This window comes from Mobula birostris, chromosome 6 (genome assembly GCF_030028105.1).
Source record: "Mobula birostris isolate sMobBir1 chromosome 6, sMobBir1.hap1, whole genome shotgun sequence".
NCBI classification, from domain to species: Eukaryota; Metazoa; Chordata; class Chondrichthyes; order Myliobatiformes; family Myliobatidae; genus Mobula; species Mobula birostris.
In genome coordinates this window covers 11,340,587-11,366,563 of record NC_092375.1, presented here as the reverse complement: position 1 = coordinate 11,366,563, position 25,977 = coordinate 11,340,587, and the positions used below count along the sequence as shown (strand labels likewise).

The 25,977-nt window shown below is 43.6% G+C and overlaps 1 long non-coding RNA gene across 2 annotated transcripts in view; it reads right to left on the bottom strand.

Annotated features, from left to right (window-relative positions):
- LOC140199725 (uncharacterized) overlaps nucleotides 1-2,861 on the bottom strand; it is a 33,943-nt gene extending 31,082 nt beyond the window's left edge. For both annotated transcript variants that reach the window (XR_011886475.1, XR_011886474.1), the window contains exon 1: nucleotides 2,772-2,861. This is a non-coding gene — a long non-coding RNA (uncharacterized lncRNA). The remainder of the gene's footprint in view (nucleotides 1-2,771) is intronic.
- Nucleotides 2,862-25,977: the final 23,116 nt, after the last annotated feature.

Sequence of the window (25,977 nt, the reverse complement as noted above, 5' to 3'; positions counted from 1 at the left end):
GTTTATTATCACAGATATACTGTACGTCACAAACTTTGTTGTTTTGTGGCAGCAGTACATTCCAATGCATAAAAAGCTGTTACAACAAGAAATATATAAAAAAATAAATACGTAGTGCAAAAAGGCAGCAAAATAGTGAGGTAGTGTTCATGGGCTCATGGACCATCAGAATCCTAATGGCAGAGGGGTAGACTCTGATCCTAAAATGTTGAACCCACCTTGTGCGGTTTTTCATTAATTCTATTGTGATTCTTTGTATTTACTGTGAATAACCACATGAAAATGAAAATCAGTGTTGTATATGGTGACGTGTATCTACTTTGATAATAAATTTACTTCGAACTTTGAGTGTGTATCTTCAGACTCCTGGATAGTGAGGGTCCTTAATGATCAGCACTCTATCTCAGTGAATCAACACAGGTATAAGATCAGTTAATTCTGATCAGTTCTGGTTTTCTCATGATAGGAAGGATGTGAAAGCTTTGGAGAGGGTGCACTGGTTTACCAGCATGCTGTCTTGATTTGAGGCCATGCGCTACAGGGAAAAGTTGATCAGTCTTGAGTTGTCTTGTGATTTACATTCGGATGTTGTGTTTTTGGGCTGATATGGTGACCTGGTGCTTTACTGTCTCTGAGGGTGTTCCATGAGGCTTCGAGTGAAGTGTACAGCCTCAAGGCCAAGAAGCCTGGAGATGGGACACCAGCCCATGACTGATTCCAATGCTTCTCTCCAACTGAGGCATCGAGCAAGGTTGAAGTCGATGAAGACAGAAGTGGAGGATGGGCAAATGTTCAGTTTCATCTGCCTGCATCCCATTCAAGTTCTATTCAAAAGGTTCAAAGGAACATCTAAACAAGCCTGATGCATTTTGGAAACAAGTCCTGTGGACTGATGAAGTTAAAATAGAAATTTATGGCCGCAATGAGCAAAAGTATGATTGGAGAAAAAAGGGTGCAGAATTTCATGAAAAGAACACCTCTCCAACTGTTAAGCATGGGGGTGGATCGATCATGCTTTGGGCTTGTGTTGTAGCCAGTGGCACGGGGAACATTTCACTGGTAGAGGGAAGAATGAATTCAATTAAATACCAGCAAATTCTGGAAGCAAACTTCACACTGTCTGTAAAAAAGCCAAAGATGAAAAGAGGATGGCTTCTACAACAGGATAATGATCCTAAACACACCTCAAAATCCACAATGGACCACCTCAAGAGGTGCAAGCTGAAGGCCTTGCCATGGCCCTCACAGTCCCCTGATCATCGAGAATCTGTGGATAGACCTCAAAAGAGCAGTGCATACAAGACGGCCCAAGATCTCACAGAACTAGAAGCCTTTTGCAAGGAAGAATGGGAGAAAATCCCCTAAACAAGAATTGAAAGACTCTTAGCTGGCTGCAGAAAGTGTTTACAAGTTGTGATACTGCCAAAGGAGGTTTTACTAAGTCGGGTGCCTAAGTAGGGTACATGCAGGGTGCCCAAACTTTTGCTTCGAGCCCTTTTCCTTTTTTGTTATTTTGAAACTGTAAAAGATGGAAATAAGAAGTTTCCTTGCTTAAAATATTAAAGAAATGTGTCATCTTTAACTTTATGCCTTTTGGAAATCAGTTTGTCTTTTACTCGTTATTCACAGTAACAGACATTTTGACCAGGGGTGCCCAAACTTCTGCATGCCACTGTATAGGCTAAGAAATGGCAAATGGAGTTTAACCCAGATAAATGTGAGGCGTTTCACCTTGGATGGGCAAGTGCAAGGACACAGTACACTGTTAAGGGCAAGATCCTTAATAGTGTTGCTGAACAGAGAGATCTTGGGATCCAAGTTCATTGCTCGTTGGAAGTGGCTACATCCAATTGAGTCATGAATTCTTTAAGAAGACATATGGAATGCTTGTTTTTATTAGTCAAACCATTGAGTTCAGAAGTCAGGAAGTTATGTTGCAACTGTATAAAACTCTGGTTAGGCTACAGCTGGAGTATTGCACACAGTTCCGGTGTCCCCACTATAGAAAGGACGTTGAGGTTTTGGAGAGGGTTCAGGAGAGGTTTACCAGGATGCTGCTTGGTTTAGAAGGCATATGCTATCACAATAGGTTGGATAAACATGAGTTGTTTTCTCTGGAGTGCTGGAGGCTGAGGGGAGACTGATAGAGGTTTACAGGATCTGTTTCCCAGTGCTGGAATGTCTAATTCCAGAGGGGATATATTGAAGGTGAGAGGAGGATGTGAGGGATAATTCTTTTCCACTCAGAGAGTGGTGGATGCTTGGAATGTGCTGTCTGTTATGGTGGTAGAGACAAATACATTAAAGGCTTTTAAGAGAAATTTGGATAGGCACATGGATTTAAGGAAGATGGAAGGATATGGACATGGTGTAGATAGGATAGATTAGTGTTTGCGTGTTTTTGATTTGCTTTTCAGTAGGTTCAGCATGATATTGCCGGCCGAATGGCTTGTTCCTGTACTGTTCTACACTCTATGTTCTATGTACGCCTTTGGAATGTGGGAGGAAACCAGAGCACCCAGATGAAACCCACATGGTCACAGGGAGAACACACAAACTCCTTATAGACAGTGGCACTGCACGTCATTATGCCACGCTGCTGAGCTGCCCCAGGTGACTCACCTAAATGACTCTCCAAAATAGCTCTCCAAAGTTCACCTCCAAAACCAATATAGCCAAACACACGCATGCAGAAACGCGCACACAAACACAAACACACACACACACACACACACACACACGTGCGAGGAGACTCAAACATATTTGCTTACTTTTATTATTCGCACGACTTGTCTTTTTTTCTCTCTGCACATTGGATATTTGACGGTCTCTTCTTCTGGGTTCTTTTGGATTTCTTTGTTTTGTAGGTGCCTGTAAGGAGACAAATCTCAAGGTATGAAAATATACAGTACATTGATAATAAATATACTTTGAACTTTGTACTTTGTACTTCATACTTAACAGATGCACAAACACACACATACACACAGATTCACACAACAGCATGTATACATAAACACACAGACATACATACACATATGCATGCATGCACAGACCCATACACAGAGTCACATGCGCGTGCGCACGCGCACGCGCGCGCGCGCACACACACACACACACACACACACACACACATACACACAAAACACTGAAAATTAGTTTGCTGCCATCAATATAGAGCAGAGGCTTATTTGCCGTGACAGACCAAACTGCTTGACAGAGAGAGTCCGGAAATGGGAAAATTAAGCCAACATAAAAAACGCTCTTACTTTCAAAGGTAAAACTTTAGCAAATCACTTTCCCCTGGGATCTGTGGTGAGCAGGATGCATTCCATGGAAAAACGGCAGTCCCACAGAAGTAGATCAGGTCATTCAGAGCAATAGGAAGCCTTTGAAATATGACTCAGAGAATCAGATATCACTGATCGCCCTGTCTGTTTAGAAATGGCTTTAATTGAGCAATTAAGGGAAGATCATGGCTGGGTGAGACAGACCATGGTAGTTTATCCTCCTGAGCTATTGCCTCTGGACTATCACCTCTCCTTGCGCTAGGGATCCACAAACCAATGAGCCGTGGGCTTGAGCAAACATTCGCTGTGCATTTTCAAAGTTCAAGTCTCCACATAGTCGGTGGGTGGTCTCTAATTAAGTCCTTGTGCCACATTCTTGATTCATTTAAGTAATGATCAGTGGTTAAATCATAAGTCCTGGCATTTCACCAGCTGGTAGAGTTTTGGGAATGGCATCACGCTGAACGACAGAGGCTGGCCCTCCCTGTAGTTCTGTCATCCGTTGCTACACTGAGCAAAATATCTCCGCTTCTCGTGAAAAAGTGTTTTCTCGTGTGGGAGCAATATTCGTGTTTAATTGCAAATCTGCGCCACCAAAAGAGTAAACAAAAATGACAGAAAAGTGGATTAATTATGGTTTGTGGGATCACTTTGGTTTATGGAACGGAAGCTTGCGAATGCTAGAAGAAACTATGTTCCAAACAGAAACCATTTTCATCTTGTTAATTTTCCAGATGTGATTCAAAATAATTTCAGAATCAATAACAATTCATTCCAATGAATAGAAATCCACTTTCTTCAGATAAAAAGACTTTTGATCTCCTGAAGTAAAAGGTAAAAAAAATCTTTTCCCTTCCCTCTTCTTCCATTCCCACTCTGGCATCTTACCTCTTCTCCTCATCTGCCTATCAAAGTTCAAAGTTCAAAGTTAAATTTATTATCAGAGTACATACGGGACACCACAGACAACCTGAAATTCTTTTTCCTGCGGGCATACTCAGCAAACCTATAGAACAGTAACTGTAAACGGGATCAATGAACAACAGTTGTGCAGAATATGCAAATATAAATAAATAGCAATAAGCAAGGACAGCATGAAATAACAAGATAAAATAGTCCTTAAAGTGGTTGAAGGAGCACCAGAAATAGAATGAATGTAATTATCATTTTTTGTTCAAGAGCCTGATGGTTGAGTGGTAGTAACTCCTCTTGAATCTGGTGGAGTGAGTCCTGAGGCACTTGTACCTTCTACCTGATGGCAGCAGTGGGAAAAGAGCATGGCCCAGGTGGTGAGGATCTTTGATGATGGATGCTGCTTTTTTATGGCAACATTTCGTGTAGATGTTCTCGACGGCTGGGAAGGCTTTACCCCTGATGTACTGGGTCAAACTCACTACTTTTTATAGGATTTTCACTTAAAGGCGTGGCTGAGAAGGCTTTACCCCTGATGTACTGGGTCAAACTCACTATTTTTTTATAGGATTTTCACTTAAAGGCATTGATGTTCCTATACCACCTCATAATATTCCCCCCGGTGTCTCTCCTCCTTCCCTTTTTCCCATGGTCCTCTCTCCTCTCCTATCAGATCCTTTCTTCTCCAGCCCTTTGTCTTTCCCACCCACCATCATCTTGTAGTTGTCCTTCTTCCCTCCCCTCCTTTTCATTCTGAAGTCTTTCTTCTTCCTTTCCGGCCCTGAAGAAAGGTCTCAGCCTGAAACATCGACTGTTTATTCATTTCCATAGATGCTGCCTGACCTGCGGAGTTCCTCCAGCATTTTGTGTGTGTTGTTCTGGATTTCCAGCATTTGCAGAATCTCTTGTGTTCAAAGTTCAAAGTAAATTTATTTTTAAAGTGCATATATATCACCATACACAACTCTGAGATTAATTTTCTTGTGGGCACAGTCAGTAAATCCAAAAACCATAATAGAATCAATGAAAGACCACACCCAACAGGACGGACAAAGAACCAATGTGGAAAAGACAACAATCTATGCAAATATAAAAGAAAAAATAATAATAAATAAATAAGCACTAAATGATGAGAATATGAGATGAAGATTCCTTGAAAGTATGTTCATGGATTATGGTCCTGAAGAAGGGACTTGTTAAGGATCCGGCCTGAACACTGCGTCGAAGGGCCTCTGCTGGTAGTTCTGGATAACAACAGTCTTTAATTTCTGTTTTCTTTCACCTGCCCATGTAGGTTCTGGCCCAACCCCTTTCCTTTTTTGGACTTCCTCCAATTACCTGCTTGTCTCCTCATTTGCACCCAGCTGTTTCTAATTTTCACTCATTACCCTGTCCATTTAACCCCCGTCTTGACTAGATCAGCAGCTAGGTTTCTTATAAGGAAACTGGATGTGATTCAGGCTCAGGCTTTGAGAGTGTGTAGTGGGGCTTTTAAAATGTCACCAGTGTCAGCCCTACAGGTAGAAATGGGAATAATGCCTTTGGAACTAAGAAGGATGCAACTGATGGCAAACTACTGGGCTAACTTGCAGGGGCACAATGATTCTCACCCTACTAAAGGAGTGTTGTAGGAGTGCTGGGAAAATGGGAGGTTTCAGAGGGATACCTTTAGTCGGGTAGAGAATGATATTGTGAAAGAATGTGGAGTATTTGATCTGAGGATAAGTCCTTCAGTAGTTTATCTGGTTGTAGCTCTATGGAAGCTTGTATGGCCTGACATAGACTGGCATTTGTTAGAGGTAAAAAGGAAAGAAAGATATAAAACAGATATATAAATGCATTTAACTGTCATGTGATGGAAAAGTATAGTGATTATACTCCCATTTATACAGATGGTGCGAAGGAGCCTGCAACAGGAGTGACAGGGTTTGGGCTGGTCATACAGCAAAAGAAATTGGAATCAGCAGAAGAACATCTAATAAGTTAGGGGTGTTTACAGTGGAGATGCTGGCAGTGTTGGTTGCGTTGCAATGGGTGCAGAAAGCCAGACAAGTCAAAGCATTGATATGTTCAGATTCATCCTCCGTTCTAGCAAGTTTAAGGTCTTTTCACATAAACAGTCGGCAAGATGTACTTTATGAAGTCCTTCAGTTAGTTACAAGGATTGCAAATCAGGGAGGTCAGGTAAAATTTCTATGGATTCCAGCACATGTAGGGGTGAAGGGGAATGAGAGGGTGGATAAGTTGGCAAAGAGGGTGTTAAAGAAAGAAAATGTGGAAATGCACATTAGTATCAGTAAAGCAGAGGTTAAGTGTGTAATCTGGGAAAAAGTCAACTGAATGTGGCAAGAAAGATGGGACAGGGAGGGGAAAGGGAGGCATTTATATCAAATACAAAAGAGTGTTGCAGTTACTAGGGTAGGTAGTGGATCAGAAGAGAGGAAACTGTGGACTAGGTTAAGGCTGCGGCACTGTGCATTAAACAAAACATTGAAAATGATAGGGAAACACCAGACAGGATTGTGTGAGGAATGTCAGGAAGAGGAGTCAGTAGAACATGTAGTTCTGAGTTGCAGGAAGTATGGGATACAGAGAGAGATGATGAGAAATAAATTAAGGGAGTTGGGGATGCAGGAATTCACATTAAAAGGGTTGCTGGGCATGGGTGAGAGAGCACAAGTCTGGGTATTTTTAGCATTTTTAAGGGGTACAGGGGTTTTTTATAGAATATGACGAATAAACAGGAATAGGATACTAGGATGGTCAAAGATGGGAAGGTGAAGTGTAGGGGTGTGTGTGATTGGGTGAAGGGATTTAGAATGTATGTCTAGTGCACATTCTGGAGCAGAGGGTGGCGGTAATGCACCATTAAGCTGGATGCCAACCGCCGTAAAACAAGATACAGACAGCATTCTCTGCTAGTTCATCCCAGTTCTGACCTGTGTTGTTCTAGCCCGTCATTGCGACTTCTGCCAACTGGTTTTGCCTGATTCTGTGTTTGGATTTTGCCTGTTCCTGGACCTGATTTTTGCCTGTGTGCTCTGGATTGTCTGCCCTCGCCCGACTGCCTTTCCTGGTAAGACCTCTGCTTGTCATTTTGGATCCATGCCTGCCTTCTGTTTTTGAAAGACCATTGCCTTTGTGCTCCTTAATAAACCCTGGTGAAGAAGTATTCGTTGGTCTGCACTTGAGTCCTGCTGAAACCCAATAGAACCTGACAGGTCTTGGCTGAAAGCATTGTTTGTTTACTCTTTTCCATAGATGCTGTCTGACCTGCTGAGTTCTTCCAGCATTTTGTGTGTGTTTCTTTGGATTTTCAGCAACTGCAGATTTTCTCGTGTTTGTGGGAACTGTTCAGTGAAGGGGCAAATGAAGTTGAGTGAAGTTATCCCCATTAGTTCAAAAGCCTGATATCTGAGGGTTAGTAACTGTTCCTGAACCTGGTGGTATGGGTCCTGAGGCTCTTGTACCATCTTCCTGATGGCAGCAGTGAGAAGAGATCACCTCCTGTCTGGTGGGGGTCTCCGATAATGGATGCTACTTTCCTGCGACAGCGCTCTATATAGATGTGCTTGGTGGTGGAGAGGGCTTTACCCATGCTGGATGGATGGGTCTCTTGACCAATGATGTGGCAAAGCAATTAAATCCCAAGATGTAACTGTTCTGTGTTAAATTGTGGGGTTATATATTAATACAGTGATTTATAATCTTTATATGCTTACTTTAATTTGATGTGGAATATTTCTTTACACTGGTTCATCATTCAGTGCTTTATCAATATGGTATCCTAAGGTGTTGTTAGTAGATTAAGACATTGCTTAAAGACATGTTTTTTAATCAATAGTAATAATCAGGTTCCTTAAGGTTGTTATAGTGGGATGTGGCAATGGTGATAAGCTCCCGCTACCTATTAAACGCTTCCAATGGTGTGACCTTCAAATAACCTCTGACAAGCAAGTCCAGCTCCTGGCCGTCTCGTGTGGCTTAGCTACTAAGCCTGGTGGAACCATTTCTACTGACAGGAGAAAGGGCAAAGGCGGGTTACTGGCACCCTAAAACCAATCACTTCTGGCAGGTGGGACTCGCCAGCCATGGTTGGCAGCTCACCTAGGAGAAGGAAAATTCTGATCTCAAATCTCCACTGCTTTGCGGTGATACCTTCCCATGGGAAGGCTTGCAGAGTAAACCCCAAGTGAAAAATCCAAAGGCAGAGTCCCTCAGGCAATCCTATGTTGAGTTCAATGTTGATTGACAACTCCTGTGATGACAGCGGTGCCAAACTGTATCAGTCTTTCTCATTCCTTTGGGTTCATCAGATGTGTGGAGTTGGGGAGCCTGTTACATGGGCAACAGCTTGCTCTCCATATCCTACTGCCCAGGCTTGTGTATCTAGACAGCTAGGACAACACCGTCTATGGTCAACCCTGACCGTCAAAGGCCTCATCAGTAATTATCAGCATTCAGAGGTTTCCCTTTTCTACTCATAAAATGTTGGTCAAGGTCACAGTAATTTTATTATCAAAGTACATATGTCATATAGATATTGCCTTAGACCAGAAGACCATAAGACACAGGAGCAGAATTAGGCCATTCAGCCCATTGAATTTGCTCCACCATTCCATCATGGCTGATCCTGGATCCCACTCAACCCCATATGCCTGCCTTTTCTTCATATCCTTTGATGCCCTCACCAATTGGGAAACAATCAACTTCCAATTTAAATATATCCATCGACTTGAACTCTACCGCAGTCTGTGGCACAGCATTCCATGGATTCACTACTCCCTGGCTAAAAAAATTCCTCCTTAACTCTGTTCTAAAAGGTTGCCCTTCATTTTTGAGCCTGTGCCCTCTAGTTCTAGTTCTGGTTCTGGACACTCCCACCATAGGAAGTATCCTCTCCACATCCACCCTATCTAGATCTTACAGCATTCAGTGGTTTCAATCTGATTTCCATCCCCACCTCCCCCCCCCCCACTTCTAAATTCCAGTGAGTACAGGCCCAAAGCTGCTAAACGTTCATCATATGTTAATCCCTTCATTCCCAGAATCATCCTGGTAAACCTGCTCTGGACTCTCTCCAATGACAACACCTACTTTTCGAGATAAAGGGACCAAAATTTTTGTTAATACTTCAAGTCTCCAGGTGCGGCCTGACTAGTGTCTTAGAAAGATTCAGCATTATTTCCTTGCTTTTATAGTCTATTCTCCTTGAAATAAATGCCAGCATTGCATTTACCTTCCTTAACACAGAACATTACTACCTTGACCTTTCTCTTGCATTTATTTACAGAAAGATAAAGAAAAACAGAATATGAAAGTTGAAGTTTAATTGTCATTCAACATGTATACAGCTAAATGAAACAGTGTTCCTCTGAAGCTAGGGAGCAAAACACAGTACACACAGTCCCACTCAGCAGACGGCACATAGCACATATAGTTATGTTAGCAGAATAACATACAGTAACCAAAAAATATAGCCCAAGTACCTGAGGGTGATGACATGTAGATTGATAGTGCACAGATGTTGTTCTGGAGCCATGTTTCTGCAACAGCAAGACTGACAAGGGTGAAAAAGAAGAAAAATTGTACAAATATAAAAATAAAAAATAATTAAAAAATTAAAATATAGTGCTTCCCATTGTGATGGAATGTGGTCCATGAGCAATGTCATGGTCTGGTGTTAGCCCAGCTCCTGAGGTGCCATCCCGTGGCCCTGACACCCTCGCCCTCCTCACAATGTGTTGCCGCAACATCCTGCCCTCGGCAGCCGAGTCCCTGCTCTCAGCTGAAAATTAACAATCGGATGTCTGCGGGCCCCCTGTCTGCCTTAATCAGGAAGTGGAAGCTGTTTGTGACCTTTCATTGATTTGGGCTCAGAAAGTGAAGGTGACAGCTGGGTTTCCATTTTCATTAGGAAGCAGCAGCCGTTCCACGAGACCACCATTCCGTGCCATTGATTTTAATCAGACAGCAGGGAATGTTTATGTGACCCTCGATCTTCTTGCCTTTGGAGTGTCCTGGCAGCTCCTGAATGTTCTATCCATACGAATGGGTCCTTCCCATTCCTGAAACGGCTGCCGGATGCTTCCTTTGTTTTGTCGGTGGTGTAAGCTGGAATCCCACACGCCTGTTTGCTGTCAGACAGCTTGACCCGAGGGTCAGTGTTAGACTTGCTTAGACGGTTCAATAATATAACACTGGGACTGTTGACAGATAACAGCTTGCCAGCTATTAATGAGGTTTTCCGATGAGTGTATGTACTATATGCAGCATCTTCCACAGCTGTTGGACATCCCAAAGCACTTTGCAGTCAAAAGGGGTACTATTTTTTTAAAGGATTATTAATATCAAAGTCAAAGTTAAGATTATTGTCATCTGCACAATTACATGTATGGCCCAGTCCATCACTGGACAAGCCCTCCCCACCATTTAGAAGGAGCATCCATCATCAAGGAGCCCACTATCTAGACCGTGCTCTCTCCTCGCTGCTGCCATCGGGAAGGAAGTACAGGAGCCTTGAGTCACACACCACCAGATTTGGGAACAGTTATTACCCTTCAACCATCAGGCTCTTGTATCAGCATAGATAACTTCACTCACCTCAGCGTTGAACTGATTCCACAAACTACAGGCTCACTTTCAAGGATTCTGCAACTCATGCTCTCAGTATTATTTATTGCTTATTATTATCATTATTTTTGTATTTGCATAATTTGGTGTTTGCACATTGGTTATTTGTCCGTCTTTGTGTGTAGTTCTTCTGTATTTCTTTGTATCTACCATGAATGCCTGCAAGTAAATGAATCTCAGGGTAGTGTATGGTGACATATTCTGTATGTACCTTAATAATAAATTACTTTGAACTTATGAACTTTGAGACAGAATGAAAATCTTACCTACTGCAGCATCACGGGTATATAACATCATAGAAGTCGCATTTACAAGGAAAAACTTAAATTAAACAAAATATAAGCACTTAGAATAAAAAAAAAGTCCTTTTTAATGCAAAGTGATCCAAGTCTTCATAGTTCTGACAAACTGTAGTGATTAGGGTTGTTCCTATTTTTTTTCAAGAACCAAAGGGCTGAAGGAAAGTTACTATTTTACTTTGCTCTTGGAAAGTGGGGAAAAGCTTTGGAAGGGTCTTGGACCGAAACGCCGACCATTTATTTCTCCCCACAGATGCTGCCTGACCTGCTGAGTTCCACCAGCATTCTACGTGTGTTACTCTTGATTTCCAGCATCTGCAGAATCTCCTGTTTTTTGGTACAGGTAGTTATTAGTGGAGTACTTTATACATTATACTTTATTGTTGCCAAACAATTGGTACTGGAATGTACAATCGTCACAGCGATATTTGATTCTGCATTTCACACTCCCTGGATTACAAATATTAAATATTATAAATATTAAAATAGTTAAAATTAGTAAATATTAAAAATTTAAATTATAAATCATAAATAGAAAATAGAAAAATGGGAAGTAAGGTAGTGCAAAAAAAACCGAGAGGCAGGTCTGGATATTTGGAGGGTACGGCCCAGATCCAGGTCAGGATCCATTCAGCAGTCTTATCACAGTTAGAAAGAAGCTGTTCCCAAATCTGGCCGTACAAGTCTTCAAGCTCCTGAACCTTCTCCCGGAGGGAAGAGGGGCGAAAAGTCTGTTGGCTGGGTGGATCATGACCTTGATTATCCTGGCAGCACTGCTCCGACAGTGTGGGTGGTGTGAAGTGAGTCCAAGGACGGAAGATTGGTTTGTGTGATGTGCTGCGCCGTGTTCACGATCTTCTGCAGCTTCCCTCGGTCTTGGAAAGGACAACTTCCATACCAATGATGGAAATTATTTGATGAAAAGTATGGCCAACAATGGAAATTAATTATTTGGCAATACAGTGCAGAATAGGCCCTTCTGGCCCTTTGAGCTGCGCTTCCCCAGCAACTCCTGACAACCCTGATTTAACCCAAAACTAATCACGGGAGAATTTACAATGGCTAGTTAACCTACCTGCTGTATCTTTAGTCCGTGGGAGGAAACTGGACTGGCGAGGGAGAACATACAGATGACACCAGAACTGAACTCACTCCCTGAACTGTAATAGTGTTATGCTAGCTGTTGTATCCTCAGAAATGTGGAGGAAGACTTACATTTCCATGTTATTTTACAACCATGAAACACTTCAGAAATGTTTTCTTATAGCACATTTGACCCATCAAGTCTACATGAGCTTCGATAACAATCTAGTTCATCCACTAATTTGATCTGTATCCATTTTTCTCTACGTGCTCTTCAATTCCACCACTCACCCACAGTAAAGGTAATTACACACTAACCAATCAGCCTAACAGTCTGCATGTGTCAGGAGTGTGGGAGGAAACTAGAACACCTGTGGAAACTCATGCAGTCAAAGGGAGAACTTGCAAACTCCACACAGGCAGAGCCAGAGGTCAAGATGGAACCTACAGTATGTCACTAGAACTGTGGGGAAATATTTCTACCAGCTGCGGGAATGCGCAAATGCAAAAGCAATTGCTATTGTAATGCAGACGGCAAAGTAGCACACTGCAATATACCTTATACAGATTATAGATGTTATTTTTGCCTAGTAGATCTGGGCAGTTGCAAGAATAAGGTCTCTCCTTGAACTCATCTCCACACACCTGGTTCTATTGAAGTCTGGTTCTCCAGAGCTTCTAAGAGTGAACATCACAAGTAGCTTGTCCTGATATATCTATGTGGATGCCATGGTCCCATAGTCAAGAAAGCTCACCGAAGTCTCTACTTTCTCAGGATGCTAAAGAAATGCAGTGTGCCCTGTCGACCCTTACCAAGATTCACTGATGCACCATAGAAAGCATTCCATCTGGATGCATCACTACTCTGCCAGTTCAACTCTTTCCTGACAGGACAACTCCTCCATATTTGGGATTATCCTTCTAAATCTTCTTTACATTAGCAAATTGGTTTGTGAATTTGAGGTGAACTTCTATCACCCATAGAGTGGTGAGGAGCTGAGTTACACTGCCTAAGACAGTCAGGCAGGGATTCCCTGGATACACTGGCAGGTTCCCTGAGGAAACTGGCCAAAACATCTGGCTGAACGCCTCATTACCAGAACTCCCTAAACTCACTTGACTGTCAGAGATGGGGATCCTCACAGTTCTAATCTTTCAATACAGACAGGGTGTCATCCTCAATCCATACTGCCCTCGGGATGGCCGCAGTGGGGAAGAGTCAATCAGCCACTGCTTTGCAGGCTGCGGTGTTCCTAAGAGTATGGGGGTATGGGGAAGGAGGTAAGGGTTTATGTCCCAGCAGCTCTCTGATCTATGGGCTGTTCCCAAGGACGCGCACAAAGACTAGCATCGAGTTCTGCTGGAAAGTCATCAGCTCAATGAAGGACGCCATTTCGTGTATTTAAAACCCGGCTTTCAAGCATAGTGAGATATCTATAAGGGAACGTACATTCCAAGCTGTAGGTATATACCCAACATGCTCTTTACGAAAACCTTACTCCTCATGTCCCCTTCAATCTTCCCCCTCTCAACTTAAGGGGCAGCACAGTAGATGGTGATTAGCTGTGTTAGCAATCTGGTTTCAGTCCCACTGCTGGCTCTAAGGATTATGTACATTTTCCTTGTGACCACATGGTTTCCTCCGGGTGATCTGGTTTCCACCCACACCCCAAAGGTGTAAGGGTAAATAGATTCATTGGTCATATGCGTGGTGTGGGCTTGTTGGGCTGGAAGAGCCCGTCACTGAGCTGTATTGCTAAATAAAAATAATTAAATAAACTATGTAGTTTATGTTTAGACTCTCCTACACTGGGATAAAGACTGACCATTCACCTTATCAATGGCCTTCATGGACTTATACACCTCTATAACGTCTCCCCTCAGCCTCCTGTGCTCCAGATGGAGCACTCTCCATATGTAACACCTCTATAAAGTTTCCCCTCAGCCTCCTACACTCCTGATATAACACTCTCCGCTTGTTCAATTTCCCTTTATAACTTAAGCTGCTCAGTCTCAGTAGCATCGCTTTCATCTCCTCCCCTTCTGTGTCTTGGGTAAGCACACCACTAACTGAGACATCTGATTAAAATATGTCAAGAAACCGCGGACACAAACATACAGTTAGACGGGCAGTGCGTGCTCCCCAGAAACACTATGCAGTTTGGTACAAAAGGAGAGTTTAGGGCCTGACAGGGCTCCTGAGTTAAACCACACACTGGTAGAGCAGGGGAGCATTGCAGAGTTGGCACAGAGCCTAGTGGAACAAAGGTGTGAGATCGTGTATGGTCCTTTTGACTTTGAAAAGTCAGCACTCTGCCTGACAGAACTTTCAAACTATTTCAGCAATTCAGATATACCCAGAGTCTGATTAGGCACCAAGCTAAGTTGGAAACATTAAGAAAGAGTTCAGTTTGAAATCACTTGTACTCAGATAATATATAAAATGCCTCCAAGAGATATAATTTGAGTTGCACCAGGCATGTTGATTTCTATCAAAATCTGCCAAAAAAATAGTTGTTCAAGTTTCTTTTCCTTGATATTTGAAGTGGCCGTTGAAGTACTGGGTAACAGATTAGTATCTACACACCCAGTGGAATCTAGTTACATGGTCACAGCATCACTCCTCTCCACCAGTCCATCAGCAACCGTAACGTTAACAACCTTTATTAGAGCACCGAACATAGAACGCTACAGCAAAATACAGGCTCTTTGTCCCATGATGTTATACCAACTTACAACCTACTTCAAGATGAGTCTAATCCTTCCTTCCCACATGGCCCTCCATGCAATACATGTTAGAAGCCAATAGGTGAAGCCAGTGAGTAGGGGAGGGGGGACAAAGGAACTCAGCAGGTCAGGCAGCATCTATGGAAAGGGATATATGACTTTAGTGCCTGTTTTTCTTTCTGTGTATTATGAAGTTTAGAAACTATTTGCACTTACACGGCATAATGCAGTGAGACTATCTCAAAGAGTTTCCAAGACAGTCTTAAATCTTGAATCAACACTGTTTAATGTTACTCTGGATCCAATACAGTAAAAAAACATATGTTTGTAATAAGATAGAGCACAATAATAGAAAAAAAAATTAATATAAATTGGTTGTTTGCCCTTAAAGTGACACTAGGCACAGGAGTGTGTAGTGGGTGGAGGTGTTGATCGTCTTTACTGCTTGAAGTCTGTTTGTCCTGATGTGGATGTTATGGAGCGTTCTCCCTTACGGGAGTGAGAAGACAATCCATGTGCAGGGTGGGTTGGATCCTTCATGATATTGATGGCCTTTGAATGGCACCCTTCTGTATATATGTCCTTGCCGGTGGGTAGACTGGTTCTAATGATGCATTGGGCAGTTTTAATTTGCCTTTGTAGAGCTCTTCTGTGTGTTGCAGAGCAATTTCTCTCCCACGCAGTGAATCAGCATGTTAGGATGCTCTCTGCTGTGCATCTGTAGAAGGTCATGTGTATTGAGGTGCATTACAGAAGTCAGAATTAAATTTGATGCCATGCTAATGGAAACGATAGGAGAGAGGAATGTCTAAAAGGAGGAGAGAGAGGTTGGAGGAATTTGGAGATTAGTGTCCAGGAAGCCACTAATGGTAAGGTGGAAGGAAATCATGGGCCTGGAAGAGGCCAAAATTAGCTTGAGTTCTTGCCTGTCTCCATCTGTAATATCCATCAACCCACTAGAAAAAAGTGATTAACATTGTGACCCTCCCACGTGCTGCAAGCAATAAAAAAACACATGTGCCAGTCAGAAACACCACTGCCACGTGGCTTCAATGAGGAAGGTACAGCTTTCACAAAGGAATGATAATTGTCAGTCCCACATTGAGACAGCCCCACTATTACTGGCTCAGTCTTGTCATGTTCTTTCCAGTTCCTTACAATCCTCTCTCAAAAAACTTAAACTTAAAAAAGAAGCCAAAGTTTCCCCTTTAAATCTGCCTCCTTAAAGCTGTGCTCTCTAGTTTTGAGGCTCTGCAATCCCAGAGATACAGACCAGAATTAAACTATTCAACCCATGGATTCTGCTCTTCCATTCCATCATGGCTGATTTATTTTCCCTTTCAAACCTATTGTCCTGCCATCTTCTCATAACTTCTTATGCCTTTACTAATCAAGAACCTATCAACCTTTGCTTTAAATACAGTATACCCAATGACTCGGCCTCCACTGCCGTCTGTGGCAATGACTTCCTCAAATTTGCCACTGTCTGGCTAAAGAAATTCCTCCTCATCTCTGCTCTAAAGGGACTCTCTTGTATTTTGAGGCTGTTTCCTCTGGTCCTAGACTTCCACACTGCAGGAAACATCCTCTTTATATCCACTCTATCTAGACCTTTCAACATTCAATTGGTTCAATGAGATCCCACCACCCTCACTCCCATTCTTCTAAACTCCAATGAATACACAACCAGAGCCATCAAACACTCTTCATATGTCAACCCTTTAATTCCTGAGACCATTCTTGTGAACTTCCTCGGGACCCTTACCATGTTTCCATGTTAAGGGGCACTAGGGTTAAGATGTCGTGGTCTGCCCAGCGTGTGTTACTTTAAACTGTAAAGAAGCAGAAGTCTTGCACCCTATTTTCATAATGCAGAGAGCAGTTGTAGAACTTTTGCTGATGATAAAATCTGCGGGAGCGGAAGCCTTTGGCAATCTCTCTTTCCTGTGCTTTTTCACCCCCTTATTTTAACATATTGCTACACTGCTGGCTTCGAGTCATGGTCAACAAGTCATACAGCATGGAATCAGACCTTTTGGCCCAACTTGGTCAAGTTCAAGTTTTATTGTCATTCAACAGTACACGTGTATACAGCTGATTGAAACATCATTCTTCTGGGGCCATGGTGTGAAGCACAGTACATACAGTCACACAGCACATCTAGACACAAAGGTGCATAAAGTCACAAAATTATATTAGCACAAGCCCCTGAGTGGCATGGCCTGAGTGCATGGGATGTTGTTCCAGAGCCATGTTTCTGCAAGAACAAGTATGCAGCAGTTTCTCATCTCATTTGTTTTCCAGGAAGCAAACACTGGAATGCCATTAGCCCTTCAGACCTATGCAGCTAACTGTAGATCGTTGGGCTCCAAGTTTTCTCGAGCACTTGCATTCGTTAATTGTTGTCTTAATTAGAGTCATTAAGTTTTTGAGCTCTCTTGTCAAGTTTACTTTGACTGGCATGGGTTTTCTGTATTCCATAATTAGTTAAAGTGGACTTTCGATTAGCCACTTACCGCAGGGTCCTTGTTTTGAGAATGATTCATCTAGTGCTGTCCCTCATTTGAGCCACCGATGTTCTATTGGAATTATATTGTATAAACTTTTCATTTCACTCTATACATGGAAGTCTGCAGTTCCTCCGCACCTGGGTTCAGTTGTTCCAGCATGCACTATGACACTGGAGAACATCACTGGTGGTGGTAGAGGCCAGGTGTGGTGAGAGGTGGTCCAGTCTGGATTGAGCCCAGACTTTCCTTCAGGTGTACAAGCTCTGGTGAGTTAATGGGTAGGTAGAGAGGCAGAGAAAGAGGGAGAGTTCCCTTAAGAGAGTCATCTCTTTGGAATTCTCTACACTAATGCTCTGTCTGGGCGGTAGGGTGGAGATATGTCTCTACCAAAGGAGTGTAAGACACTCCTTCCCTCCACTAGCCTGCAGCGTGTAGCACCTGCTTAGCCCCTTGGTCAGAGTTATGTGAAGCCATGGGAGCAGGTGCTGGATGGTTGTATGAGCAGCTGATGCAGATCTCAAGTCCTGGTTATGTGAACACTGACACCAGGCAAACAATCTCTGAAGAGTATCGATAATGGCTGGAGTCACATATATTGTAAAGACCCTATCCAGAAGAAGGCAATGACAAACTTCTTCTGTAGAAAAATTTGCCAAGAACAATCATGGTCAAGTCCATGATCGCCCATGTCATATGATATGGCACATAATAATTATGGTGATGAATGCTCTGTCATTAGGTGTACTACAGACTGCTATTTCTGAACTCAAGGAGGGTGGCAAATGAATATTATAGGGAACTGGTTCTGATGAAGGAGCAAGGCTATAGACACTTATCCTCTTCAGCAGAGGAAAGGGCAGAGCAGTAGCACAGCGGTGAGCGTAAACACTATTACAGCACCAACAACCCAGGTTCGGCTCTGCCGCTGTCTGGAAGGAGTTCGGATGTTCTTCCCATGACCATGTGGGTTTCCTCTGGGTGCTCCTGCAACCCAAAGACATATTGGCAAATAGGTTAATTGGTCACGTGGGTGCAATTGGGTGGTGTGGGCCCCTTGGGCTGGAAACGCCTGTTACTGTGCTGTATCTCCAAATAAAATAGCTAAGTAAGTAACTAGAAATGAATGCTCCATTCTGACTACAGAGGTGTACGGTTTGACAGTGGTACACAAGATCATGATTCCCTCAGGTAAGACGTTCTCTATACTCCTCCTTCCAATCAGGGCTAAGATTCAAAAGCCTGAAAAGCATTTACCACCAGGCTCAAGGACTGTTAAAAGGTTATTGAACAGATCTCTTGTATGAAAAAGTAGACTTTTGATCTCACACTCTACTCAGAATCTGGCGGGTCATGGCTTTGCATCTTATTGTCTGCCTGCACTGCACCTTCTCTGTATCAGCTTTTCCCTTCTACTATCTCAATGTACAGACATGTATGGATCATGGCACACAGTTTTCACAGTACATTGGTACATGTGACAACAATAGAGCAATTTACTGGTTACCAAGTATAGAGAAGGTGGATGTTTCGAAGACTGGGAGGAGCTAAAGATGGCGCCAATGGTTTTTGCAGACATCTCCCAGTTCATCGAAAAAACAGCTGATTCTTCTTCTCATGTTTGTCTTTTCTTTTCAAGGTGGTTGGGATTCTGTCGGTGTCCGTGATTCACAGTTCAAACTGTGGTTCTTCGCAGGCAGTGGGTTTTCAGAAATGGCTGTGCAGGCTGGTCTTCAGCAACACCCAGGAGGATGAGCCGCCTTGGGGAGCGGCCCCGGGGATAACATGGTTCCTCGCTGATTTCACCGACCGAAGCGTCGTGGGAGACTAAAACATCGAGACAGCAGGCGGTGTGTGCTGCTGATGGAGGAAGGCCCCTGTACTCATGCAACCCACCCCTCTCTCTTTTGATGGGGGGAGGGAGAGAGAGCTTGTCGGTTCTCGAGTTGAGGGCTTGGAGAAGTGACACGGAAGATTATAACATTGGAACGGTGAGTGGCTGGTATCCACTCCCGTTGTTGCAGCAGTGATCTCTCTCTCCCTCGATGGAGAGAGCCCGTCTGAGATACTTTGGGATACTGTATCCTCCCAGGACGGGGAAGAAGATGGCGGCGTGATGGCCACTTCCGTGATGAATATCTGTTATCTGTCAAGTAGGGGACTGTGCACAATCCTGATTTGATGGAGACAGGCGTGAGAGCACAGGAACATCTGGGAAAACTTCTGAAATGCCTGCTTCGCTGCTGCTACTGTGTGATAACCGGAATTTCTGGATCTGAAGGCCCCAAGATCCTCGGCTTTGCGTATTTCAGCGGCTGGGGAGAGGTCAGAGGCGCTCGGCAGAGGATGGTGCTCTGGAGGCTGTATCAGACAGGCTGGTTGGAAGCTCGAAGTTTTCGGATACATGGACTCAGTGTTGGCTGCTTCCAAGGTATTGGCAAGTTGACGGTGCCTGGAGGTTTATGGCAGGGAGTTTCTCCCTTTTGCTGCCCGCTATCGGGGACTCGGGAGTCGATCGACTTGGGACTTTGAGACTTTTTTTGACTGTGCTCATGGTCTGTTCTTCATCAAATTATGGTATTGCTTTGCACTGCTGTAACTATATGTTATAATTATGTGCTTCTGTCAGTGTTGGTCTTTGGACTGTCCTGTTTTCTGTGATATCACTCCAGAGAAACGTATCATTTCCTAATGCATGTATGCATTTCTAAATGACAATAAAAGAGGACTGAGTGTCCTCATGATCGAAAAGTGCTGGGTTATAGACTGTAGTTTTTGATGGACTTTAGATCAAGTTCTCTTTGGGGGCTTTTGCAACTGCTTTCATGGGGGGTGGTTGTGGGAGCTTCTACTTGTGCGTGGGGGAGTGGGAGGGTTAATACTTCTGTTGCTGCTTGTGCAAAGATGGGGAGAGGGGCCTTGAGACTTCATGTTTCTATCATTCATCCTATGAGACTTGTGGATGTCTGAAGAGTAAAAAATTCAGGTTGTATACTATATACATCCTCTGATATTAAATTGAACCATTGAATATTTCAAACTAAAGGCATAAATAAAAGTGGAGTGAGGTACTGGAGTTATTTTGCACAGTGGTAATGAAGATGAACTCTGCCTGCTGTCTGTCGCCTGTGGTACACCTACAGCTGTACTAGCTTGAAAACTCTGATCTTGGAATGTAAGCAGGCTCAGGCCTGAGTATATGGGCAGCACAGTTTACAGAACTAGCCATAAGATCAGGGTTCAAATCCTGCTACTGTCTGTAAGGCAATTGTACGTACATCCTGTGACTAAGTGAGTTTCCTCTGGGTCCTCTGGTTTCCTCTCACAATCCAAAGATGTACGGGTTAGAGTTAGTGAGTTGTAGGCATGGTATGTTGGCATCAGAAATGTGACATTTGTGGGCTGCCCAGCACAATCCTCGCTGATTTAATTTGACCCACAAGTGATGCATTTCACTGTATACACTCGAGACACTGCAATGCTGAAAATCCACACACACAATGCTGGGGGAGCTCAGCAGGTCAGGCAGCATCTATGGAAATGAATAAACAGTCAACGTTCTGTGCCAAGACCCTTCTTCAGACTGGAAATGAAGGGGGATAGCACCAGAATAAAAAGGTGGGGAGGGGAAGGAGGACTAGTTGGAAGGTGATAGGTGAAGCCATGAGAGTGGAGAAGTTAGAGCTGGAGAAGAAAGAATCTGATGAGTGGGGAGTGGACCACAGTAGAAAGGGAAGAAGGAGGGGCACCAGGGGTAGGTGATAGGCAAGTGAGGGGAAGAGGTAAGAAGCCGGAGTGGGCAATAGAATAAGAGGGAAGGGGAGGGGCCAAAAATTAGCAAAAGGAGAAACCAATGTTCATGCCATCAGGTTGGAGGCAACATAAGTGGAAAATGAAATGTTGCTCTTTTACCCTGAGAGTGGCCTCATCTTGGCAGAAGAGGACATGGACTGACATGTCAGAATGGGAATGGGGATATGAATTAAAATGGTTGGCCACCAGGAAATTCTGGTTTTGATGGATGGAGCAGAGATGCTCAACAAAGTGGTCCCCCAATTTATGCCAGATCTGACCAGAAAAGGAGTCTGCATTGGGAGCACTAGACACAAGAGGTGGCCCCAACAGATTTGCAGGTGAAGTGTAGCTCATCTGGATTGTTTGGAGCTCTGAATGGATGTGAGTTGGCAGGTGAAGCATTTCCGTTTCTTGTAGGGATAAGCACTGACGCATCTAAGACCCAACTACTAACCACAGTCACCAATTCCCATGCCCACACTGTACCAGAATATGTCAATCCTGGATCTGCTTCTGCAGCCACTGTATCAATAGACAACCCCTTAGGAGAACATTATACTCGACTGGAGTAATTGCATTGCTTTTATGTCTCTGCCACCACCCCTGACAAGACATTTCAAACACATTGCTCTGTGTTTTTTTAAAAAAAACTTAACACTGACATCCCCCCCGTCTATAGTTACATCTGATTACCTCAATTTATTACAAGGCATATTAACTATTAGCACCCTGGCTATCACTGCGATTTATGACTCTTAGCTTCCTCCTCTGCTTCACAGCACCATTCGTAAATAGGGCTTTCTGTGTTAATCCGGTCCCTCAGGATGTGCTCTGAGTTCGCTAGGCTATGGGTGATCAGTACAGGGCAATGAAAGGTGGGCTATCAGTTCCTCTCACAGCAGCATTTGCATCAAGTCCCCATGGGGTGTGGGGAGTGGTGTGGAATGTGCTGATGTACTTCCTGCATGCTCCCAATATGTTACCAAAGAGAGTTAAACTACAAAGCTCACATTAAATGTCATATCACCGGAAGAAAAATACATTTATGTGGCACCTTTTTTTATTAACAAAATATACTTCATTCAAAAATAATGTACAATAAACCATTCAATGACTTTCAATCCTTTACAGAGATTTTCGCTATATTCTATACATTTCCACACTTTTAGCCACCCACGTGGCACTCTGTTGGTTCACCTTCCCACGCCATTATTGAGGGGAATACTCCCTGCCACCCGACCCCTCCCTCTCCCGTGGGAGAAGAACCCTAAACCGTGGTCCTTCCCCACTGGGCCCTTGCGGTGGCTGCACCGAGTTTCAGTGCGTCCCTCAGCACGTACTCCTGCAGCCGAGAGTGTGCCAGTCGGCAGCATTCTCCCACGGACATCTCCATGTGCTGGGAGATCACCAAGTTTCGGGCCGACCAAAGAGCGTCTTTCACCGAGTTGATGATCTGCCAGCAGCACCGGATGTTGGTCTCCGTGTGCGTCCCCGGCAACAGCCCGTAGATCAGAAAGTCCTCTGTTACGCAGCTGCTGGGGATGAAACGAGACACTAGCCCGTCCATCCTCCTCCACACCCTCTCTGCAAACTATGCAGCACCTATCACATCTCAGGAAATCCTACGGTATTTCAGTGCCAATGGTTTACAAAGTCAAATTATTGTCATACACGGGTGTAGTGCTCTTTGCTGTTGTAACAATTTCTGCAAGCCAATAGAATTCGAAGGTCAACTGAGGGCGTAGCCAATCAGGACTGAGGCAAGTGAACAGGGAAGGGACTATATAAATGCAAGCACTCCCAGAGAGAAACACCAACAATTGAGCACTGAGAGTGTCGCCTCAAATGGTGATGAAATGCCTCTAGGCTATTTGCCAAGCTCAGCAAACAATGCAACATCAAATGTAACAATTATAATTAAACAACCTGAAGTTCCCTATTGTGGGGGAGTCTAAGACAAGAGGGCGGACGCAGACTCAGAGTAGAAGGATGTCCTTCTAGAACAGAGATGAAGCTGAATTCCTTTAGCCAGAGGGTGGGGAATCTGTGGAATTCATTGCGGCAGACAGCTGTGGAGGCCAAGTCATTGGGTATATTTAAAGCCGAGAGATTCTTGATTACTAAGAGTGTCAAAGGTTATGGGGAGAAGGCAGAAGAATGGGGTTGAGAGGGAAAATAAGTCAGCCATGTGGCATTGTGATCTGTATTTCCTCACAACGCACAAGGGTATCACTCAGCTCATCGAATCTCAGAGCAATTGGTATTGGCATTGGTTTATTATCGTCATGGGTTACCAGCTACAGTGAAGAGCTTGTCTTGTGTACTGTTTGTACAGATCAAATCAGTACACAGTTCATTGAGGTAGAACAAGGTAACAATACAGAATAAATGTGAAAGTTACTAAAAGAGTGCAATGAACCTAAACGATAAAATGCAGGATTGTAATGAGATTGTGAGCCACGCAGCCATGTTATTGTACAAGAAGTCCGTTGACAGAGGGATAGAATCTGGCCTTTAGTCTGCTGATAAGTGTTTTCAGGCATTTATATCTTCTACTCGATGGAGCAGGAGAAGAGACAATTTCTGGGGTGCGTGTGATCTTTGATTATGAATAACAGCAATCCCATCCACCCCATTTATTTCCCTGTACACTTATCAAATGCAGTTTCAGATTAATTTATCATCTTACATGTGACAGACGAAGTATCACAACCTCCCACAGACACATGGTCTACTCTCTGAGGCCGATGCGTGAGCATCGTTCAGGAGGGTGAATCCACTAAAAGCATTTGGCCCAGACGGGGTAGCTGGTCAAGTGCGAAAGCCCTGTGCTGATCAACTGGCTGGAGTGTTCACTGAGATCTTTAACCTTTTGCTTCAGGAGTCTGAGGTATTCACCTGCTTCAAGCAGGCTTCACTTAAACCAGTGTCTAAGAAGACCATAAGATATAGGAGCAGAATTAGGCCATTTGGCCCATCGTCTACTCCGCCATTTCATCATGGTTGATCTAATTTTCCTATTTCCTGCCTTCTCTCCATACCCCTTCATGCCCTGACTAATCAAGAATCTATCAACTTCTGCCTTAAATATACATAATGACTTGGCCTCCACATCTGCCTGAAGCAAAGAATTCCACAGATTCACCCTCTTCATTCTAAAAGGACATCCCTCTATTCTGAGGCTGCGTCCTCTGGTTTTAGACTCTCTTACCATAGGAAACATCCTCTCCACATCCGTCGTGATGCAGTGTTTTGAGAGTTTGGTGGTGAAACCTATCAACTCCTGCCTGAGAAGGACTTGGATCTGCTCAATTTGCTTACTGGCACAACAGATCCAGAGCAGATGCCATCTCACTGGCTCTTCACTCAACCCTGGAACATCTGGGCAGCAAAGATGCATATATTAGGATGCTCTTTATCGACTACAGCTCAGCATTCAATACTACCATCCCCTCAAAAATTAATGAATTTCCAGACTTTGGCCTCAGTACCTCCTTGTATAATGTGGTCCTCAGTTACCTCACTTGCACACACCGGTCAGTTCAGATTGGCAACAACATTTCCACAATCTCCATCAGCACAGTTGCACCACTGGGCTGTGTGCTTCGCCTGCTGCTCTGTTCACTTTGTACTGTGTGGCTAAGCACAGCCCCAATGCTCAGTGAAGGGTCTCAGCCCAAAATGTTGACAGCTTACTCTGTTCCATAGATGCTGCCTGGACTGCTGAGTTCCTCTAGCATTTTGTGTGTGCTACTTTGATTTCCAGCATATGCAGATTTTCTCCTGTTTATGCAGAGGAAGAAGTTTTTCCTGAAACATTGAGTGTGGATGTTTGGGCTCCTATACTTCCTCCCTGATGGTAGCAATGAGAAGAGGGCCTTACTGATGGACGCCACCTTTTTGATGCAACTCCTTTTGAAGATGTCCTCGATGGTGGGGAGGCTTGTGCTGGTGATGAAGCTGGCAGTCTACAACCCTCTGCAGCCTCTTAAGATCCTGTGCACTGGAGCTTCCATACCAGGTGGTGGTACAACCAGTCTGAATGCTCTCCACGGTGCTTCTATAGAAATTTGCTAGAGTCTTTGGTGACATACCAGTTCTCCTCAAGTTCCTAATGAAGCATAGCCACTATTGTTCCTCCTTCATGATTGCGTCAATGTGTTGGGTCCAGGGTAGATCTGAGGTGTTGACAACTAGCAAATTGAATCTGCTCACTCTTTCCATGGCTGACCCCTCATTGAAGATTGGTGTGTGATCTAAATTCTATCAACTGATATGGTGTGGGTTTAAGCAATAATTTTTCTTGCTTAAATCTGTGTCATAGTTCTGTATACATATATACATACATATTTATCTGCATTTGGTGTGCTTTGCATGTGTGTGTATTTCTGATGTATATGTACTGTATGTGTGTAATCACATGTTAGGTATGTGTGTGCATGCGTTTACAGCCCTTTGTGTGTATATGTGCATTTGGTAAGTTTTATCATACAGTCCTGGATTAGAATAAAAAAAAGCTCTCAGATTTGAAAAGGTGTATTAGTTCACCATGACTCCTTTTGCCTTCCCATCAGATAACGAATAACCTTTTATATTAAATAACAGGGATCCCAAACTAAACAATACAACATGCCAGCTGTCATAAAGTAAGGATATTGATGATTGATTTTCACTACTAAATATGGTGTTATTAGGTGACAAAAGTTGACACTCCCAGGGTGGGCAAAATAA